This window comes from Pongo pygmaeus, chromosome 5 (genome assembly GCF_028885625.2).
Source record: "Pongo pygmaeus isolate AG05252 chromosome 5, NHGRI_mPonPyg2-v2.0_pri, whole genome shotgun sequence".
In the NCBI taxonomy this organism is placed as follows: Eukaryota; Metazoa; Chordata; class Mammalia; order Primates; family Hominidae; genus Pongo; species Pongo pygmaeus.
This window is the reverse complement of record NC_072378.2, coordinates 84,731,915-84,755,082: the sequence shown is the minus strand read 5'-3', so window position 1 is coordinate 84,755,082 and position 23,168 is coordinate 84,731,915. Positions and strand designations below refer to the sequence as shown.

General features: G+C 38.8%; 1 pseudogene; it reads right to left on the bottom strand.

The window, feature by feature from the left end:
* The window catches only part of LOC134739785 (importin subunit alpha-3-like), a 118,831-nt pseudogene extending 97,149 nt beyond the window's left edge, over positions 1-21,682 (bottom strand).
* Positions 21,683-23,168: the final 1,486 nt, after the last annotated feature.

Below are 23,168 nucleotides of genomic sequence, written 5' to 3'. Positions count from 1 at the left end.
CTCATGATTTGGGTCTCTGTTTGTCTCTTGCTGGTGTATAGGAATGCTTGTAATTTTTGCACATTGATTTTGTATCCTGAGACTTTGCTGAAGTTGCTTATCAGCTTAAGGAGATTTTGGGCTGAGACAATGGGGTTTTCTAAATATACAATGATGTCATCTGCAGAGACAATTTGACTTCCTCTTTTCCTAATTGAATACATTTTATTTCTTTCTCCTGCCTGATTGCCCTGGCCAGAACTTCCAATACTATGTTAAATAGGAATGGTGAGAGAGGGCATCCTTTTCTCATGCCAGTTTTCAAAGGGAATGCTTCCAGGTTTTGCCTATTCAGTATGATATTGGCTGTGGGTTTGTCATAAATAACTTTTATTATTTTGAGATATGTTCCACCAATATCTAGTTTATTGAGAGTTTTTAGCATGAAAGACTATGGAATTTTGTCGAAGGTCTTTTCTGCATCTGTTGAGATAATCATGTGATTTTTGTATTTGGTTCTGTTTGTATGATGGATTATGTTTATTGATTTGCATATGTTGAAAAAGGCTTGCATCCCAGGGATGAAGCTGACTTGATAGTCATTGATAAGCTTTTGGATGTGCTGCTTGTTTTGTTTGCCAGTATTTTATTGGGGACTTTTTCACTGATGTTCATCAGGAATATTGGCCTAAAATTCTCTTTTGTATGTGTGTGTCTCTGCCAGGCTTTGGTATCAGGATGATGCTGGCCTCATAAAATGAGTTGGGGAGGATTCCCTCTTTTTCTATTGATTGGAATAGTTTCAGAAGGAATGGTACCAGCTCCTCTTTGTATCTCTGGTAGAATTTGGCTGTGAATCTGTCTGGTCCTGGCCTTTTTTTTGGTTGGTAGGCTATTAATTTTTGCCTCAATTTCAGAAACTATTATTGCTCTATTCAGAGATTCAACTTCTTCCTGGTTTAGTCTTGGGAGGGTATATGTGTCCCAGAGTTTTTCCATTGCTTCTAGATTTTCTAGTTTATTTGCATAGAGGTGTTTTTTGTATTCTCTCATGGTATTTTGTATTTCCGTGGGATTAGTGGTGATATCCCCTTTATTTTTTTTATTGCATCTGTTTGATTCTTCTCTCTCTCATCTTTATTAGTCTTGATAGTGGTCTATATATTTTGTTGGTATTTTCAAAAACCAGCTCCTGGATTCATTGATTTTTTGAAGGGATTTTTTTGTGTGTCTCTATCTCCTTCAGTTCTGCTCTGATCTTAGTTATTTCATGTCTTCTGCTAGCTTTTGAATGTGTTTGCTCTTGCTTCTCTAGTTCTTTTAATTGTGATGTTAGGGTGTCAGTTTTTGATATTTTCTGTTTTCTCTTGTGAGCATTTCGTGCTATAAATTTCCCTCTAAACACTGCTTTAGCTGTGTCCTAGAGAATCTGGAACATTGTGTCTTTGTTCTCATTGGTTTCAAAGAACATCTTTATTTCTGCCTTCATTTTGCTATTTACCCAGTAGTCATTCAGGAGCAGTTTATTCAGTTTCCTTGTATTTGTGTGGTTATAAGTGAGTTTTTTAATCCTGAGTTCTAATTTGATTGCACTGTGGTCTGAGAGACAGTTTGTTGTGATTTCTGTCCTTTTACATTTGCTGAGTAGTGTTTTACTTCCAATTATGTGGTCAATTTTAGAATAAATGCAATGTGTTGCTGAGAAGAATGTATATTCTGTTGATTTGGGATGGAGAGTTCTGTAGATGTCTATTAGGTCCGCTTGGTCCAGAGCTGAGTTCAAGTCCTGGATATCCTTGTTAATTTTCTTTCTCATTGATCTGTCTAATATTGACAGTGGGGTGTTAAAATTTCCCATTATTATTGTGTGGGAGTCTAAGTATCTTTGTAAGTGCCCAAGAACTTTCTTTATGAATCTGGGTGCTCTTGGATTGGGTGCATATATATTTAGGATTGTTAGCTCTTCTTGTTGAATTGATCCCTTTACCATTATGTAATGCCCTTCTTTGTCTCTTTTGATCTTTGTTGGTTTGAAGTCTGTTTTATCAGAGACCAGGATTGCAACCCCTGCTTTTTTTTTGCTTTCCATTTGCTTGATACATCCCTTTATTTTGAGCCTATGTGTGTCTTTGCACATGAGATGGGTCTCCTGAATACCGTGCACTGATCCATCTTGACTCTTTATCTAATCTGCCAGCCTGTGTCTTTTAATTGGGACATGTAGCCCATTTACATTTAAGTTTAATATTGTTATGTGTGAATTTGATTCTGTCATTATAATGCTAGCTGGTTATTTTGCCCATTAGTTGATGAAGTTTCTTCATAGCGTTGATGATCTTTACAATTTGGCATGTTGGTGAGAAAATCCCTCATATTTTGCTTGTCTGTAAAGGGTTTTATTTCTCCTTCACTTTTGAAGCTTAGTTTGGCTGGGTATGAAATTCTGGGTTGAAAATTCTTCTCTATAAAGATGTTGAATATTGGCCCCCACTTTCTTCTGGCTTATTGGGTTTCTGCGGAGAGATCCACTCTTAGTCTGATGGGCTTCCCTTTGTGGGTAACCTGACCTTTCTTTCTGGCTGCCCTTAACATTTTTTCCTTCATTTCGACCTTGGTGAATCTGACAATTATGTGTCTTGGGGTTGCTGTTCTCTAGGACTATCTTTGTGGTGTTCTCTGTATTTCCTGAATTTGAATGTTGGCCTGCCTTGCTAGGTTGGGGAAGTTCTCCTGGATAATATCCTGAAGAGTGTTTTCTAACTTGGTTCCACTCTCCCTGTCACTTTCAGGTACACCAGTCAAACATAGATTTGGTCTTTTCACATAGTCCCATATTTCTTGGAGGCTTTGTTCATTTTTTTTTTACTCTTTTTTCTCTAATCTTGTCTTCTCACTTTATTTCATTCATTTGATCTTCAATTTCTGGTATCCTTTCTTCCACTTGATCGAATTGGCTATTAAAGCTTGTGTATGCTTCACGAAGTTCTTGTGCTGTGGCTTTCAGCTCCATATGGTCATTTAAGCTCTTCTCTACACTGGTTATTCTAGTTAGCCATTCATCTAACCTTTTTTTTAAGGCTTTTAGCTTCCTTGTGATGAATTAGAACATGCTCCTTTAGCTTGGAGAAGTTTATTATTGCCAAACTTCTGAAGTCTACTTCTGTCAATTCATTAAAGTCATTCTCTGTCCAGTTTTGTTCCCTTGCTGACAAGGAGTTGTGTCCCTTTGGAGGGGAAGAGGCGTTTTGGTTTTTAGAATTTTCAGGCTTTCTGCTCTGTTTTTTCCCCATCTTTGTGGTTTGATCTACCTTTGGTTTTTGATGTTGGTGACCTACAGATGGGGTTTTGATGTGGATGTCCTTTTTGTTGATGTTGATGCTATTCCTTTCTGTTCGTTAGTTTTCCTTCTACCAGACAGGACCCTCAGCTGTAGGTCTGTTGGAGTTTGCTGGAGGTCCACTCCAGACCCTGTTTGCCTGAGTATCACCTGTGGAGGCCACAGAACAGCAAATATTGCTGCCTGATCCATCCTCTGGAAGGCTCATCCCAGAAGGTCACCCACCTGTATGAGGTGTCTGTCAGACACTATTCAGAAGTGTCTCCCAGTCAGGCTACACAGGGGTCAGGGACCCACTTGAGGAGGCAGTCTGTCTGTTATTGGAGCTCGAACATCATGCTGGGAGAACCACTGCTCTCTTCAGAGCTGTCAGGTAGGGACGTTTAAGTCGCAGAAGCTGTCTGTTGCCTTTTGTTCAAATATGCCCTGCCCCCAGAATCTAGAGAAGCAGTAGGCCTTGCTGAGCTGTGGTGGGCTCTGCCCAGTTCAAGCTTCCTTGATGCTTTGTTTACACTGTGAGCATAGAACCACCTACTCAAGCCTCAACAATGGCGGATGCCCCTCCTCTGCCAATCTCCAGCACCCCAGGTTGACCTCAGACTGCTGCCCTAGCAGTGAGCAAGGCTCCGTGGGCATGGGACCTGCCAAGCCAGGCACAGGAGGGAATCTCCTGGTCTGCCAGTTGCAAAGACCATGGGAAAAGTGCAGTATTTGGGTAGAAGTGTACTGTTATTCCAGGTACAGTCACTCATGGCTTCCCCTGGCTAGGAAAGGAAAATCCCACAACCCCTTGCACTTCCCGGGTGAGGCAACACCCTGCCCTACTTCTGCTCACCCTCCATTGGCTGCACCCACTGGCCAACCAGTCTTAATTAGATGAACCAGGTACCTCATGTGGAAATGCAGAAATCACCAGTCTTCTGCATCAATCTCACTGGGAGCCGTAGACCAGAGCTATTCCTATTTGGCCATCTTGGAAGTGACTACCACTGACTTTCTTCACAGAATTATAAAAAAACTACTTTAAATTTCATATGGAACCAAGAAAGAGCCTGTACAGCCAATACAATCTTTAGCAAAATGAACAAAGCTGGAGGCATTATGCTACCTGACTTCAAACTATACAACAAGGCTACAGTAACCAAAACAGCATGGTACTGGTACCAAAACAGATATATATACCAATGGAACAGAATAGAGGCCTCAGAAATATGCCACACATCTACAATCATCTGATCTTTGGCAAACCTGACAAAAACAAGCAATGGGAAAAAGGATTCCCTATTTAATAAATAGTGTTGGGAAAATTGGCTAGCCATATGTAGAAAACGGAAACTGGACTTCTTCCTTATACCTTATGCAAAAATAAACTCAAGATGGATTACAGACTTAAATGTAAAACATAAAAGCATAAAATCTGTGGAAGAAAACCTAGGCAATACATTTAGAACATAGGCATGGGCAAAGACTTCATGACTAAAACACCAAAGCAATGGCAACAAAAGCCAAAATTGACAAATGGAATCTAATTAAACTAAAGAGCTTCTGCACAGCAAACACAAAACAAAACAAAACAAAATACAAACAAACAAACAGAAACCAAAACACTATCATCAGAGTGAACAGGCAACCTACAGAATAAGAGAAAAATTTTGCAGTGTATCCATCTGCCAAAAGGCTAATATCCAGAATCTACAAGAAACTTAAACAAATTTACAAGAAAAAGAACAAACAACCCCATTAAAAAGTGGGCAAAGGTTGTGTAAAGATACTTCTCAAAACAAGACATTTATGTGGCCAAAAACCATATGAAAAAAAGCCCATCAGCCCTCATCATTAGAAAAATGTAATTCAAAACCACAATAAAATACCATCTCATGCCAGTTAGAATGGCGATCACTAAAAAGTCAGGAAACAACGGATGCTGGTGAGGACATAGAAAAACAGGAACGCTTTTACACTGTTGGTAGGAATGTAAATTACTTTAACCATTGTGGAAGACAGTGTGGCAATTCCTCAAAAATCTAGAACCAGAAATACCATTTGACCAAGCAATCCTATTACTGGGTGTATACCCAAAGGATTATAAATCATGCTACCATAAAGACACATGCACATGTATGTTGATTGTGGCACTATTCACAATAGCAAAAACTTGGAACCAACCCAAATGCCCATCAATGATAGACTGGATAAACAAAATGTGGCAGGTATCTACCAGGGAATACTATGCAGCCATAAAAAAGGATGAGTTCATGTCCTTTGCAAGGACATGGATGAAACTGGAAACCATCATTCTCAGCAAACTAACACAAGAACAGAAAACGAAACACTGCATGTTGTCACTCATAAGTGGGAGTTGAACAATGAGAACACATGGACATAGGGAAAGGAACATCCCACACTGGGGCCTATTGCGGGGTGGGTAGCTAGGGGAGGGATAGCATTAGGAGAAATACCTAATGTAGATGACGGATTGATGGGTGCAGCAAACCACCATGGCACGTGTATAAGCGTGTAACAAACCTGCATGTTCTGCGCATGTATCCCACAACTTTAAGTATAATAAAAAAATTAACATTAAATATAGGGAAAGACAAATGATAATTACATAATTTTTAATACAGAATATGCAATAACAGCTATTCAAAAAGATGACAAAAGAATTAAAATAGCAATTATTTTTGTGATATCATTTTTATTTTATTCTATTTTATTATTTTTTTTAACTTTTTTTCTTTTTCTTCTTCTTCTTCTTATTATACTTTAGGCTCTATGGTACATGTACGCAATGTGCAGGTAAGTTACATATGTATACATGTGCCATGCTGGTGCACTGCACCCACCAACTCGTCATCTAGCATTAGGTATATTTCCCAATGCTATCCCTCCCCCCTCCCCCCACCCCACAACAGTCCCCAAAGTGTGATGTTCCCCTTCCTGTGTCCATGTGTTCTCATTGTTCAATTCCCACCTATGAGTGAGAATATGCGGTGTTTGGTTTTTTGTTCTTGCGATAGTTTACTGAGAATGATGATTTCCAATTTCATCCATGTCCCTACAAAGGACATGAACTCATCATTTTTTATGGCTGCATAGTATTCCATGGTGTATATGTCCCACATTTTCTTAATCCAGTCTATCATTGTTGGACATTTGGGTTGGTTCCAAGTCTTTGCTATTGTGAATAATGCCGCAATAAACATACGTGTGCATGTGTCTTTATAGCAGCATGATTTATAGTCCTTTGGGTATATACCCAGTAATGGGATGGCTGGGTCAAATGGAATTTCCAGTTCTAGATCCCTGAGGAATCACCACACTGACTTCCACAATGGTTGAACTAGTTTACAGTCCCACCAACAGTGTAAAAGTGTTCCTATTTCTCCACATCCTCTCCAGCACCTGTTGTTTCCTGACTTTTTAATGATTGCCATTCTAACTGGTGTGAGATGGCATCTCATTGTGGTTTTGATTTGCATTTCTCTGATGGCCAGTGATGGTGAGCATTTTTTCATGTGTTTTTTGGCTGCATAAATGTCTTCTTTTGAGAAGTGTCTGTTCATGTCCTTTGCCCACTTTTTGATGGGGTTGTTTGTTTTTTTCTTGTAAATTTGTTTGAGTTCATTGTAGATTCTGGATATTAGCCCTTTGTCAGAGGAGTAGGTTGCGAAAATTTTCTCCCATTTTGTAGGTTGCCTGTTCACTCTGATGGTAGTTTCCTTTGCTGTGCAGAAGCTCTTTAGTTTAATTAGATCCCATTTGTCAATGTTGGCTTTTGTTGCCATTGCTTGTGGTGTTTTAGACATGAAGTCCTTGCCCATGCCTATGTCCTGAATGGTAATGCCTAGGTTTTCTTCTAGGGTTTTTATGGTTTTAGGTCTAACATTTAAGTCTTTAATCCATCTTGAATTGATTTTTGTATAAGGTGTAAGGAAGGGATCCAGTTTCAGCTTTCTCCATATGGCTAGCCAGTTTTCCTAGCACCATTTATTAAATAGGGAATCCTTTCCCCATTTCTTGTTTTTGTCAGGTTTGTCAAAGATCAGATAGTTGTAGATATGTGGCATTATTTCTGACGGCTCTGTTCTGTTCCATTGATCTATATCTCTGTTTTGGTACCAGTACCATGCTGTTTTGGTTACTGTAGGCTTGTAGTATAGTTTGAAGTCAGGTAGCGTGATGCCTCCAGCTTTGTTCTTTTGGCTTAGGATTGACTTGGTGATGCGGGCTCTTTTTTGGTTCCATATGAACTTTAAAGTAGTTTTTTCCAATTCTGTGAAGAAAGTCATTGGTAGCTTGATGGGGATGGCATTGAACCTGTAAATTACCTTGGGAAGGATGGCCATTTCATGATATTGATTCTTCCTACCCATGAGCATGGAATGTTCTTCCATTTGTTTGTATCCTCTTTTATTTCCTTGAGCAGTGGTTTGTAGTTCTCCTTGAAGAGGTCCTTCACATCCCTTGTAAGTTGGATTCCTAGGTATTTTATTCTCTTTGAAGCAATTGTGAATGGGAGTTCACTCATGATTTGCCTCTCTGTTTGTCTGTTATTGATGTATAAGAATGCTTGTGATTTTTGTACATTGATTTTGTATCCTGAGACTTTGCTGAAGTTGCTTATCAGCTTAAGGAGATTTTGGGCTGAGACAATGGGGTTTTCTAGATATACTACATGTCATCTGCAAACAGGGACAATTTGACTTCCTCTTTTCCTAATTGAATAACCTTGATTTCCTTCTCTTGCCTAATTGCCCTGGCCAGAACTTCCAACACTATGTTGAATAGAAGTGGTGAGAGAGGGCATCCCTGTCTTGTGCCAGTTTTCAAAGGGAATGCTTCTAGTTTTTGCCCATTCAGTATGATATTGGCTGTGGGTTTGTCATAAATAACTTTTATTATTTTGAGATACGTCCCATCAATACCTAATTTATTGAGAGTTTTTAGCATGAAGGGTTGTTGAATTTTGTCAAAGGCCTTTTCTGCATCTATTGAGATAATCATGTGGTTTTTGACTTTGGTTCTGTTTATATGCTGGATTACATTTATTGATTTGCGTATATTGAACCAGCCTTGCGTCCCAGGGATGAAGCCCACTTGATCACGGTGGATAAGCTTTTTGATGTGCTGCTGGATTCTGTTTGCCAGTATTTTATTGAGGATTTTTGCATCAATGTTCATCAAGGATATTGGTCTAAAATTCTCTTTTTTTGTTGTGTCTCTGCCAGGCTTTGGTATCAGGATGATGCTGGCCTCATAAAATGAGTTAGGGAGGATTCTCTCTTTTTCTATTGATTGGAATAGTTTCAGAAGGAATGTTACCAGTTCCTCATTATACCTCTGGTAGAATTCGGCTGTGAACCCATCTGGTCCTGGACTTTTTTTGGTTGGTAAGCTATTGATTATTGCCACAATTTCAGATCCTGTTATTGGTCTATTCAGAGATTCAACTTCTTCCTGGTTTAGTCTTGGGAGGGTGTATGTGTTGAGGAATTTATCCATTTCTTCTAGATTTTCTAGTTTCTTTGCATAGAGGTGTTTGTAGTATTCTCTGATGGTAGTTTGTATTTCTGTGGGATCGGTGGTAATATCCCCTTTATCATTTTTTATTGCATCTATTTGATTCTTCTCTCTTTTTTTCTTTATTAATCTTGCTAGCGGTCTATCAATTTTGTTGATCCTTTCAAAAAACCAGCTCCTGGATTCATTTATTTTTTGAAGGGTTTTTTGTGTCTCTATTTCCTTCAGTTCTGCTCTGATTTTAGTTATTTCTTGCCTTCTGCTAGCTTTTGAATGTGTTTGCTCTTGCTTTTCTAGTTCTTTTAATTGTGATGTTAGGGTGTCAATTTTGGATCTTTCCTGCTTTCTCTTGTGGGCATTTAGTGCTATAAATTTCCCTCTACACACTGCTTTGAATGCATCCCAGAGATTCTGGTATGTTGTGTCTTGGTTCTCGTTGGTTTCAAAGAACATCTTTATTTCTGCCTTCATTTCGTTATGTACCCAGTAGTCATTCAGGAGCAGGTTGTTCAGTTTCCATGTAGTTGAGCAGTTTTGAGTGTGATTCTTAATCCTGAGTTCTAGCTTGATTGCACTGTGATCTGAGAGATAGTTTGTTATAATTTCTGTTCTTTTACATTTATTGAGGAGAGCTTTACTTCCAAGTATATGGTCAATTTTGGAATAGGTGTGGTGTGGTGCTGAAAAAAATGTATATTCTGTTGATTTGGGGTGGAGAGTTCTGTAGATGTCTATTAGGTCTGCTTGGTGCAGAGCTGAGTTCAATTCCTGGGTATCCTTGTTGATTTTCTGTTTCGTTGATCTGTCTAATGTTGACAGTGGGGTGTTAAAGTCTCCCATTATTAATGTGTGGGAGTCTAAGTCTCTTTGTAGGTCACTCAGGACTTGCTTTATGAATCTGGGTGCTCCTGTATTGGGTGCATATATATTTAGGATAGTTAGCTCTTCTTGTTGAATTAATCCCTTTACCATTATGTAATGGCCTTCTTTGTCTCTTTTGATCTTTGTTGGTTTAAAGTCTGTTTTATCAGAGACTAGGATTGCAACCCCTGCCTTTTTTTGTTTTCCATTTGCTTGGTAGATATTCCTCCATCCTTTTATTTTGAGCCTATGTGTGTCTCTGCACGTGAGTTGGGTTTCCTGAATACAGCACACTGATGGGTCTTGAGTCTTTATCCAATTTGCCAGTCTGTGTCTTTTAATTGGAGCATTTAGTCTATTTACACTTAAAGTTGATATTGTTATGTGTGAATCTGATCCTGTCAATATGATGTTAGCTGGTTATTTTGCTCGTTAGTTGATGCAGTCTCTTCCTAGTCTCGATGGTCTTTACATTTTGGTATGATTTTGCAGTGGCTGGTACCGGTTGTGCCTTTCCATGTTTAGCGCTTCCTTCAGGAGCTCTTTTAGGGCAGGCCTGGTGGTGACAAAATCTCTCAGCATTTGCTTGTCTGTAAAGTATTTTATTTCTCCTTCACTTATGAAGCTTAGTTTGGCAGGATATGAAATTCTGGATTGAAAATTCTTTTCTTTCAGCATGTTGAATATTGGCCCCCACTCTCTTCTGGCTTGTAGGGTTTCTGCCGAGAGATCCGCTGTTAGTCTGATGGGCTTCCCTTTGATGGTAACCCGACCTTTCTCTCTGGCTGCCCTTAACATTTTTTCCTCCATTTCAACTTTGGTGAATCTGACAATTATGTGTCTTGGAGTTGCTCTTCTCGAGGAGTATCTTTGTGGTGTTCTCTGTATTTCCTGAATCTGAATGTTGGCCTGCCTTGCTAGATTGGGGAAGTTCTCCTGGATTATATCCTGCAGAGTGTTTTCCAACTTGTTTCCATTCTCCCCGTCACTTTCAGGTACACCAATCAGACGTAGATTTGGTCTTTTCACATAGTCCCACATTTCTTGGAGGCTTTGCTCATTTCTTTTTATTCTTTTTTCTCTAAACTTCCCTTCTCGCTTCATTTCATTCATTTCATCTTCCAGGGCTGATACCCTTTCTTCCATTTGGTCGCATCGGCTCCTGAGGCTTCTGCATTCTTCACGTAGTTCTCGAGCCTTGATTTTCAGCTCCATCAGCTCCTTTAAGCACTTCTCTGTATTGGTTATTCTAGTTATACATTCTTCTAAATTTTTTTCAAAGTTTTCAACTTCTTTGCCTTTGGTTTGAATATCCTCCCGTAGCTCGGAGTAATTTGATCGTCTGAAGCCTTCTTCTCTCAGCTCGTCAAAGTCATTCTCCGTCCAGCTTTGTTCCGTTGCTGGTGAGGAACTGCATTCCTTTGGAGGAGGGGAGGTACTCTGCTTTTTAGAGTTTCCAGTTTTTCTGCTCTGTTTTTTCCCCATCTTTGTGGTTTTATCTACTTTTGGTCTTTGATGATGGTGATGTACAGATGGGTTTTTGGTGTGGATGTCCTTTCTGTTAGTTTTCCTTCTAACAGACAGGACCCTCAGCTGCAGGTCTGTTGGAGTACCCAGCAGTGAGGTGTCAGTCTGCCCCTGCTGGAGGGTGCCTCCCAGTGAGGCTGCTCGGGGGTCAGGGGTCAGGGACCCACTTGAGGAGGCAGTCAGCCCGTTCTCAGATCTCCAGTTGCGTGCTGGGAGAACCGCGGCTCTCCTCAAAGCTGTCAGACAGGGACATTTAAGTCTGCAGAGGTTACTGCTGTCTTTTTGTTTGTCTGTGCCCTGCCCCCAGAGTTGGAACCTACAGAGGCAGGCAGGCCTCCTTGAGCTGTGGTGGGCTCCACCCAGTTCAAGCTTCCAGGCTGCTTTGTTTACCTAAGCGAGCCTGGGCAATGGCGGGCGCCCCTCCCCCAGCCTCGCTGCCGACTTGCTGTTTGATCTCAGACTGCTGTGCTAGCAATCAGCGAGACTCCATGGGTGTAGGACCCTCTGAGCCAGGTACGGGCTATACTCTCCTGAGGCACCGTTTCCTAAGCCCGTCGGAAAAGCACAGTATTCGGGTGGGAGTGGCCCGACTTTCCAGGTGCCGTCTGTCACCCCTGGAAAGGGAACTCCCTGACCCCTTGCACTTCCTGAGTGAGGCAATGCCTCGCCCCTGCTTCGGTTGGCGCATGGTGCACTCACCCACTGACCTGCGCCCACTGTCTGGCACTCCCTAGTGAGATGAACACGGCACCTCAGATAGAAATGCAGAAATCACCCGTCCTCTGCGTTGTTCACTCTGGGAGCTGTAGACTGGAGCTGTTCCTATGCGGCCATCTTGGCTCCTCCCCCCCGTGATATCATTTTTAAAGGAAAGTTTTTTGTTAATTTTTGGTTTTGTTTTGTTTTTTTAATGTTGAATATTGGTCCCCACTCTCTTCTGGCTTGTAGGGTTTCTGGAGAGAAATCTGCTGTTAGTCTGATGGCCTTTCCATCCCGATGGGCTTTTCAGATGATCTGTCACTATGTTCCATCACTCCCAAATGGGACCTTCTAGTTGCAGGAAAACAAGCTCAGGAGTCCAACTGATTCTAGATTAGGATGAGTTGTATAATTATTTCATTATATATTCCAATGTAATAATAATAGAAATAAAGTACATGGTAAATGTAATTTGCTTGCATCATCCAGAAATCATCCCCCACCCCCTGGCCCATGAAAAAATTGTTTTCCATGAAACTAGTCATTTGTATCAAAAGGGTTGGGGACCTCTGCCTGAGTTCTTATTTTATGTTAGTGATATTGTAATGACTTCTCTGCTGTTTGATGAAGACTCCATTCACCTTTCTTACTTTCCCCTTTAATTTCACCATCCCTCTGCAATGAGGCTGTTCATACTCCATGCCAATGACAATTTTTTATTCAACAGGACTCTCTTCCACATATGCTGTTGCACATAAAAGAAAGCTTAGATATGGTGTTTACCTTAAAGGAACTTTAATTAATATAATCATAGAATGAGATGTTACAATCTCACAAGATAATCACCTATGAAGAAATGAATTGATGATACCTATAAGCAATTGCATATATCCGTATGTAGCTTTTAGCCCACAGCCTGGCTCTTAGAAGTGTTGGGAGAAATGTTATTTATGATGATAATAACAAGAATGCTGGTGGTGGTTGTAATGATATCCAGAGTAACGTATTTATGCATGTACACATATATACAATGAAACCTTCTGGAGGGATTGTTCCAACTGTATGTGTCCTGTCATTTCAGATGCAACAAAGGCAAAACTAAGTTTATAATATGCCATTCCATGCCAGATCATTCTCTTCACTTTCCTATTTATACAGGATAAGTGTTCTCTTAGTCATTCAGTTTTTTTATTATTTCACTTGAAGTTCTAGGATATATGTGCAGAATTTGCAAGTTTGTTACGTAGGTATACATGAGCCATGGTAGTTTGCTGCACCTATCAACCCATCATCTAAGTTTTAAGCCCCACATGCATTAGGTATTTGTTCTAATTCTTTCTCTCCCCTAGCCTCCCACATCCCAACAGGCCCCAGTATATGAAGTTCCCCTCCCTGTGTCCATGTGTTCTCATTGTTCAACTCCCACTTATGACTGAGAACATGCGGTGTTTGGTTTTCTGTTCCTGTGTTAGTTTGCTGAGACTGATGGTTTCCAGCTTTGTCCATGTCCCTGCAAAGGACATGAACTCATTGTTTTTTATGAATGCATAGTATTCCATGGTGTATATGTGCCACATTTTCTTTATCCAGTCTATCATTGATGGGCATTTGGGTTGGTTCCAAGTCTTTGCTACTGTGCATAGTGCTGCAATAAGCATACATGTGCATGTGTCTTTATAGTAGAATGATTTATAATCCTTTGGGTATATACCCAGTAATGGGATCACTGGGTCAAATGGTATTTCTAGTTCTAGATTCTTGAAGAATCGCCACACTGTCTTCTACAATGGTTGAACTAATTTACATTCTCACCAACAGTGTAAAAGTGTTCCTATTTCTCTACATCCTCTCCAGCGTCTGTTGTTTCCTGACTTTTTAATGATTGCTATTCTAACTGGTGTGAGATGGTATCTCATTGTAGTTTTGATTTTCATTTCTCTAATGACGGGTGATGATGAGCTTTTTTTCATGTTTGTTGGCTACATAAATGTCTTATTTTGAAAAGTGTCTGTTCATATCCTTCACCCACCTTTTGATGGGTTTTTTTTTTCTTGTAAATTTGTTTAAGTTTCTTGTAGATTCTGGATATCACACCTTTTTAAAAAAATTTTTACTTGAGAAACAATTACATATAATTGTGGGATACAATGTGATATTTTGATATATCCATACACTTTATAAAGAGTAAATCAAGCTAATTAACATATACATCACCTCACCTACTTATAAATTTTTATAGTGAGAATATTTGAAATCTATTCTTCTAACAATTTTAAAATATTCAGTACATTATTATTAAATATGGTTACCATGCTATGCAATAGATCTCTAAAACTTTTTCCTCTGTCTAACTGAAACTTTGTGTCCATTTGACCATCATCTCCCCTTTCCTCACCCCTGACTCCCCACTTGCCTCTGGTAACCACCGTTTTACTCTTTGCTTTGAGCCCAACTTTTTAAGATTTTTACGTATGAGTGAGGTCATGCAGTACTTGTCTTTCTGTATCTGGCTTATTTCACTTAGCATAACATCCTCTAGATTGATCCATGTTGTCCCAAAAGTTATTCAGCTTTGACACCTCTCCCTCCCCTCCTCTCTCTGCCTGAAGGACACAGGAATCTAAGAGCCAGGCCTGCTTTCTCACTATTTTATCTCCAGGGCCTGTCATACTGAAATGCATGAAGCACTGAATTTGAGCAGTTGGTAAGTCCAGTTACCTCAGTTTCCATTCTTTCTGCACATATGCATTTATTGGGCATCTGTGATCTGAAGGGTGCCATGAGGAGAATGACCTAGCTATATAAAATCTCAGAAATGGTAGCCAGAAATTTGTGTGTAAAGACAGTGGTCAGTAAGTTTAGTTTGGCTTAAATATACAGTCTGAACCCTTGTGTTACTGAGAAAGAGAATAAGTAGGTGGAAAGCATTAAGAAGCAGCCAATAGAGTTTTGAAGTCCACAGTTTTGTGATGGTTGTGACACAAATTAATTCAGAGCTGCAGCAGGCCTTTGCACAAAGAGACATCAGCCTGATATTTGTAACTAAAAATAGTTTATTTGGCTGTAGTGGTGGGCGGATGAGATAGAGCAGAATGCGGGAAAAGAGTAAGAGAAAAGACAAAGACTTTGAAGATAAAAACCATCTAATGAGAATCCAAATCAAATTCAATAAACTTCTCAATGGCAGACACTATTGGCTACCTACCTCAGAGCCACCCAACTTTGTTCCTTCCTAGCAGAATCTTGGGCTTATTCAGGTATCATTCCTTCTTGCATAAGTTTCTGAGGTGGTCAAGCTTATTTGCAAACCCAAGAGGTAAACTAAAAGTGGCCCAAGCCAATTTTGGTGCTACTCTTATTAGAATGTGTCTAGTTCTGGCCAATGAGGAGAAATTGTTTGAAGGAATTCTGAGGAAGTTTTTCTCTTTGTTTTTGACTTTTCAAAGTTTGACCATAATATATCTAGGTGAGAATCTCTTTGAACTTATTCTACTGAAATTTTGTTGTGATTCTTGCATGTATGAATTAATGTTTTTCATCAAAACTGGGAAATTTTAGATCGCTATTTCATCAAATACTTGTTTACGCTTGCCCGTTTCCCCCTCTCTTTCAGACATCTATTATGCATATGTTGTTACATTAATGGTATCTCACAGGTCCCTGAGGCTCTGTTCGCTTTTTTTTTTTTTTCTTGAGACGGAGTCTTGCTCTGTCACCCAGGCTGGAGTGCAGAGGCACAATCTCAGCTCACTGCAAGCTCCGCCTCCCGGGCTCACGCCATTCTCCTGCCTCAGCCTCCCGAGTTGCTGGGACTACAGGCGTCCACCACCATGCCCAGCTAATTTTTTGTATTTTTAGTAGAGGCAGGCTTTCACCATGTTAGCAAGGATGGTCTCAATCTCCTGACCTCGTGATCCACCCGCCTCGGCCTCCCAAAGTGCTGGGATTACAGGTGTGAGCCACCGCGCCTGGCCTGTTCGCTTTTATTCATTCATTTTTCTTCTGTTTCCTAGACTAGGTAATCTTTATTAACCTATCTTCAAGTTTACAAATTATTTGCTCTAATAGCTCAAGTCTGTTGTTAAAACCCTGTAATGATTTCTATTTTCATTTCAGTTATTTATTTATTCACTCCAAAATTTTTATTTGAGTTTAACATTTTTATAATTTCTACCTCTTTATTGATATTATCTATTTGATAAGACATAGTTGTGATAATTTCCTCTAATTCCTGAAACGCGGTTTTTTCTTTAATTCTTTAAACATATTTATAATAGCTGCTTTAAAGTTTTTGTCTAGTTAGTCAACATCTGGGGACTCCTCAAAGCTAATTTCTGTTACCATCTCCCTTCATGTATGGACTATACATCCCTGTTTCTTTATATGTATCTTTCTTTTTCTTCCCTGAAAATTGGAATTTTCTTGTATGTATTTATTTATTTAAAAAATCCTTAACTTTTTAAAAGTTAATATGTGCAGTATAGGAAACTGAAAGACATCAGAATCAAAGAACAAAATTATTCACAGTCACAAGCGGTTTACAGTTTGATGTATCCATCTAGGTCCTGTGTGTTTATAGATACAACATCCAAATTTTATGAGATTGAGATTGTACAATATGTATCATACTTTTTCAAACATTGTGAATGTTTACTGTGTTTTGATAATCAAAAATATACTATACCAACTCAATTTGTTAGAAAAAAATGTAATCCCACCTTTCCTGGTACAAAAATTTCACAGAAAACAAAAATCACAACAGGTCTCTAGATAAAAGTATTGGCAGAGTTACCTCAAACCAGCCTTCCCTTAATGCTCAATTTAAAATTAAACAGAAAGCAGCAGAGTACACTAAGTATATTGTTTTTAAGAGAATTCATGATCAGATCTATAACATTAAAATATTAACAAGGAGGTATGTTTCCATTGAATTACTTAATGTATTCCTGCAGTACAGCCTAAAGAGATGTGCATACATGGATGGCTATTGTCAAAAAGTAAATATAAACACATCTACATATGTCTCTGCCTTTATACTTCCTCCTGCCCCTCTGCTGCTAACCTAATTAACAAGTTCTGACATACACTGGTCAGAGGTGGTTTAACAATTCCATGTCCAAGATTCATCTTTTCTATAAAGTATAGCCAAAAGATAGTTATAAATTGGCCAATTCACTAGCTCTATTTTTTATCGTACATTGTCACCTCAGGACATCCATAGGTTAGATGTTGCAAAACAATGAACTTTGTCCATAATAAACACACGCACTTTAGTAGAAATGCACATAGAGACCTACAGTTGTAATCTAAAACCATCTTCTAGATATGGAGGTATAAGCAAACTGCTCTTCCCTTTACCCTTCCTCTTCTTCCTCTTCCAACATTCCAGTGACTAAATACAGAGTTACATCTAGCTACAAGAGGTGGATTAACAAACGTCCACTCCCACAAGACAGCCCTTCCTAAAAACTAACAAAAGAATATTTATAAAGGAATTATTTTACTATCTCTACTTTTAACATACTTTGAGATTTAGGACTTGTTTACCCTTTAAAACACAATATTAATTAAAATGCACACACAGAACAGTGGTTAGACCATCTGAACTAATCTAACTCATAGGCACAGAACCCTTCTCTTTCCCCTACCTGCCACTGCTTAGTAAATAGTCAGCATACTCTCTAAGACATCAAGTTTAACAATGCTATTCCCAAATCTAACTGATTGTATGAAATAACAAAAAATACTTTAGCCGTTTACTTTTAACATATGTTGTATGCTTTTAAACATCTAGAAAGACTAGATGTTTCAAATAGGACATAAGTTTTCCACTATATACACAGTAGCATTGAATAAATGGTACACATATATGACAAAAGCTGTAATTTGAAAGTGTCTTCTAAACAAGAAACAGTCTGACCTAGAACCCTTCCCCTTCCTACCTCTATCAACTCAGTGAACAGGTATAAGCATCTGTAATGCTTAGAGATTTTAACAATTTTCTTTCCACAAGAAAGATGGTGTTTTTAAGAACAGTCTTTCCTATGAATTTTAACACAAAGTATACTCAATATATTAGTTTACTAACTCTACTTTTGTCATACACTGGCAAATGCAGGGGATTTTATTGCCAACAGAAGTAACTTTCAGCAGGAAGGGGAGCTGGAAAGGGGATACAGTGGGAAGGTATTCTTCCCCTGAAGTCTGGCTGTCTCTCGCTGGACTTTTCTCCAAATTCCTGCCGTCAAGCCACCCCTCTGAAGCTAAACTGCTTCTCTCTGACATTCAGCTGTTATTCTCTTATCCCCTTCTCTGGTCTCTATCAGTGGAGCCTGTTGTTTTTATGAGTACAGGATGGGGGTGGATCAGGCTAGAGGTGGTTTTGGAAAAGGCCACATTCTGGCAGGAAAAATGGAGATGCAAAGTTCTCACTTCAGGCTGTGGTTCCAGGCTTGAAGTTGGGCCCCTTGCCAGGGACCCCAACATTTTCTGCCTAGAATGTCTCTGTTTCCTGCCTCTATTATTTCTTTGGACATAAGCATGGTCTGCACATGTGCATGGTCTTCTAGATCCCTAGGAATATGTCAGAACTTTTCAAAGCCATCTATAGAAACCTTATTCTCTAGATCTTCCATATATATTTTTTTCCAGGCTTTTATTTGCTCCAGCTGGTAAAACATCCTTTGTCAAATGGAAGTTTAAAAAATTGAAGCTGATTAGTTTCCTCAGTGCCCTGGGGTCAAAGCTTTTCCTGTGGAGCCGAGCTCTGAGTCTGGTCAAATAGACAATACCCTGTGGATGAGGCTACTCTAGGGAACTGTGAGTCAGGTGAAAAAGTAACCGTGGTTTGGCAGTAGGATTTTTTCAGGAGCTCCAAACCCTGTCTGCCTCTCTGGTGACTGTTAGGCTTGTGGATTTCAAGGCCTGCCATGGAACTGAGGAGGGGGTAGATGGGAGTAACCCAAGTAAAAACTTTATTGTCCCTGGTCTTCTTATCAAGTTCAGCAGTTTTTCAGTTCTTCAGATGTTGTAAGCCTTTGATCACTTTCCAGAGATCAAAAAAGTTGGTTTTGATAGTTTTGCCAGTATTTTCATGACTTTCATAGAAGAATGGATTTCTGGAGGTCCCGACTCTGCTATTCCAGAAGTCTTGCCTCCACTAAGTAGTTTCATCTTATTTTGTTTTGATTGTTTTTCTCTTCATGGGCAAAATAACCAGGAAGGCTCATTTCTCAATCCAATAAATTTAGGTCAGGATTCATTTGTAACTCTGGCCAAATACTCTATTTTTCTGTACTAAAATGATTATCGTTCCATGGAAGAAAAAAATTCTATCCGTAGTGTCTGTCCTTGGAAACAGAGATCCTTTGTTTTCCATGTCTAGAATGTAGGAGTGGTGTCAACATTCCAAGCATTCTGGATACTATCCAGTAATATCAAGTAAAACAGAAAGAATCTACAACAAATACTGGTGGTAGAGAATCTAATATTTATTGAGCATTTAGTATATGCCATTTCATTAGAAAAGTACGATCTTAGCCAATGCATAGTATTTAAATAGTGAATTATTCTATTAGATTCTTATATCAGAGGTAAAGGAGAATTACTAGGTAAGAAGATGCTTAGAGGCCACTTTAATTACTACTCCCCCCCACTATAATTCTTACTTATTTCTATGTGTAACTGAGACTGTTATGTGTATATGTGTGGAAAATAATAAAAGTTGAAAAAATATGTTGATCATATATACATTTAAGTTTTGCTCATTTTTACTTTTGTAGATGCTGCAAATTTGCTTTTGATCTGCTTTTTTATTTGGTCCCAAGCTCTTTATCTATTTCTTTTAATTTCATAAATATTGCTGGTACAGGCCCATCTCTATACACAGCACATGCTCAGGAAGTTGTTGACTTACTGATAGTCCACTTGGAAATTCAGTCTGAGCCTGGGACATGCCAAGGTTATTCCCTTGAAAAAATTTCATCTTTGTAGACAAAAAATAAAATTTGTATCATTGTTGTATAAAAATTGTCTATAAATTCATTTTACATTATAAGCTGAGGCATCAATGCCTAAAATATGTCCAAAATGCAGCAAAGATGAAGCAAGTATTTTTATTCTTCTTTGTTATTCATAATAATCAAAATTATATCTACAAACTTAAGCCCATGTAGTTACCCAGGAGAAACAATTTCTATTGTGCATCACATATCACCTTTCATTCCTCTTTTCTCACCCCTTTGATTTTGCTCCCACCCCCACCTTACCCTAGCATGTTGGAGTTACACATCACACAGAGAGTAGACAATACTAGAAAGGAGGTAAGTGGGAAATTGAAGAGAGTTTGGGCTACAGCATGTTGAGGCAGACTGATGCCCAAGTGAGGCAGAAAAAGCAGAGAATTCTAAGATTATTTATTTTCCCAAATATTCCAAGAGTGTGTGACAGTCTTTACTATGTATCTTAGCGTTGCAAGGGAACCTTGGAGAGAGTACAGAGAGAAGTCACTTCTAGATCATGTTCCTGATTCTGCTTTCTGTCTGCTATGGTTTGAATGTTTGTTCCCTCCAAAACTCATGTTGAAATCTAATAATCATTGTGACAATATTAAGACATGGGACATTAGAGGTGGCTGAGTGCTCATGAGTGGGATTGATGCTGTTATAAAAGGGGGAGTTCAGCCCCCATTTTCTCCTTCTTATGAATGAAAAACCAAATGCACTGGCATTAATATTAAAGGTTTTCTTATATGTGTTCAATATCTTCAGGTTCATTAAAAAAATCAATTCATTAGCAGCTTCTAAAGTAGGAGTAATGAACTAATGAAAAGGCAGAATCTTCTTTGATAGCTAGCCAGGTAGACTGAAAGAATTAATTTACATCACCTGAAGCTCAAGCTTAGAGTCTAGGGAAGCTTTCTGCATTATGTAGAAAATGTGAGAAATATGAAAATAATGATGAGTTTAAAACTTAATCTTCTGGTTCTAACAAAATTGTAGGTTTGACTATTCATAATTTAGTCTCATGACCTCTACTAACCACTGAAAATAGATTATTAATCTTTTCTCTTTGCTCCCATGGCATTTTTAAAATTTTCCATAAGTTATTGGGGTACAGGTGGTATTTAGTTACATGAGTAAGTTCTTCAGTGGTAATTTGTGAGATTTTGGTGCACGCATAACCTAAGCAGTACACATTGCACCACAATTTGTAGTCTTTTATCCCTTGCTCCCCTCCCACTCTTGTTCTCAAGTCCCCAAAGTCCATTGTATCATTCTTATGCCTTTGCATCCTCATAGCTTAGCTCCCACGTATCCGTGAGAACATATGATGTTTGGTTTTCCATTCCTGAGTTACTTCACTTAGAATAATAGTTTCCAATCTCAGTTTTGAGGGATCTTGTTGAAGGTTCTACTGTAGAGTGACTACTGAATTGTTTGCTTGGGAAACCCTGATATTAGTATCTTGAAGTCTTTTCTCTTGAGATGGTTTCATTTCCCGGGGAAGTGTGTATCAGTCTTCAGTCTAGAGTTTATATACCTGGCTGCCAGTATCATGACAGCCAAATAGGGACAGAGAGTTGGTATTTTCAGCCATCAGTACATAAGGTTTTTCTTAATCTCCCTGTTTGCTTTCAGCATTACCTGCTCTTAATTGTATCTGGTGTTCCTGGTGCAGAAACTTCTGTTTTACCTTCTTCAGAAAATAAAGCTCCAGTCTATTGCTGACGTGAGGAAGGAGAAGGGCGTTAATCATGTTCCGAATAGACGTTCAGCCAGTTCTCCAGTTTGTGTCTCTTACTCCTTATGTCCCTTCTAGAAATATCTGATATCTTCAATTCTTGAGACTTCAGGGTGTTCTACACTATAAATTGGATGAAGTCAGAGATTTTCTATCTGCCTTACGCCTTTCCAAGGTCAACTATCTATCATGCATCTGCTTTGTTAATTCCACATTTTTATTTATTTATTTTTAAAGATGGAGGCCTTACTCTGTCACCCAGGCTGGAGTGCAGTGGCTCAATCATAGTTCACTGTAGCCTCAAACCTCTAGGTTTAAGTGATCTTCCTGTCTCAGCCTCCTGAGTAGCTAGGATTATAGGCATGTGCCACCATGAATGGCTAATTTATATATATTTTTTATTTTTTGTAGACATGGAGTCTTTTTATGTTGCCAAGGCTGATCTTGAACTCCTGGCCTCAAGACATCCTCCTGCCTTGGCCTCCCAAAGTGTTGTGATTACAGGTATGAGTCACTATACCTGGCCTTCCATATTTTTGTTTGTCTTATTCCACCTTTTCCTCCTGCTGCTTCTCGAACTCTTCTTCTTTCTTCTACTTTTCCTCCTCCTTCTCCTCCTTCTTTCTTAAGTAATGACAAAATAATTCTTATAGAGGAGGTTTCATGGAGAGGAATAGGTGAGCATTGGTATTTGTCTATGCTAAACTTAAGAACACATAGTCTTTCATTGCTCTGGAGTTCTGAATTTAGAGGATCAAATGATGGTAGTTAACACGGTAGCTGGTGATTTTGTTCCTTTACTTTTGATGATACTGACTAGAAAAGGCAAAAAAGAGGAGGAGGAATAAATAAATCTATAATTAATCTGAATCTTATAAATAAGTAAAATTAAAAGTTACTGTTCTGCACAATGTAATTTTTAACAAGGACACATTAAACAAATGAGACAAAGATTCTACCTTAGACATTTAGTACAAAGAATGGTATCAACTTTTCAGTTTTCAAATTTTAAAGTAGTGTCCCAAGAGTCAAAGAAACAAAACCTGCAGAATTTCAACTTAGGGGCAAGGTTAGGGTGGAAGGAGAGTAAATTCTATAGTTGGAAAAGCAGTTCTGGATAAAAGAATAAGAAAATTATCTAGGGAACAAATCAGCTGTGGGCCAAATTTTAGTTTCTGTTCTTTCCCAATTTGAGAAGTTCTTCTTGCATATGTGTCTTGGATGTTATAAAACCCTTTCTTTGTCTGGCAATTTGCTGCCTGCCTGATTGTAACTATCAAGCTGTAGAGAAGCTCCAGTTATGACAGTTTTGAAAGAAAAGATTGAAAACCAATAAGAAGATTTGCTAAGCAAAGAGGGAGTCAGGAAGGGAAAGTTATTTTAACCTAACAGTCTATAGAAAAGAAACCTGACATTTTGGTTTTTGGCAGTTTACAGCTGGTAAAAGAATTGGGAAAATTTTTGAGACAGAGGAAGTGATGTGTGGGGAGGGCTACAAAGT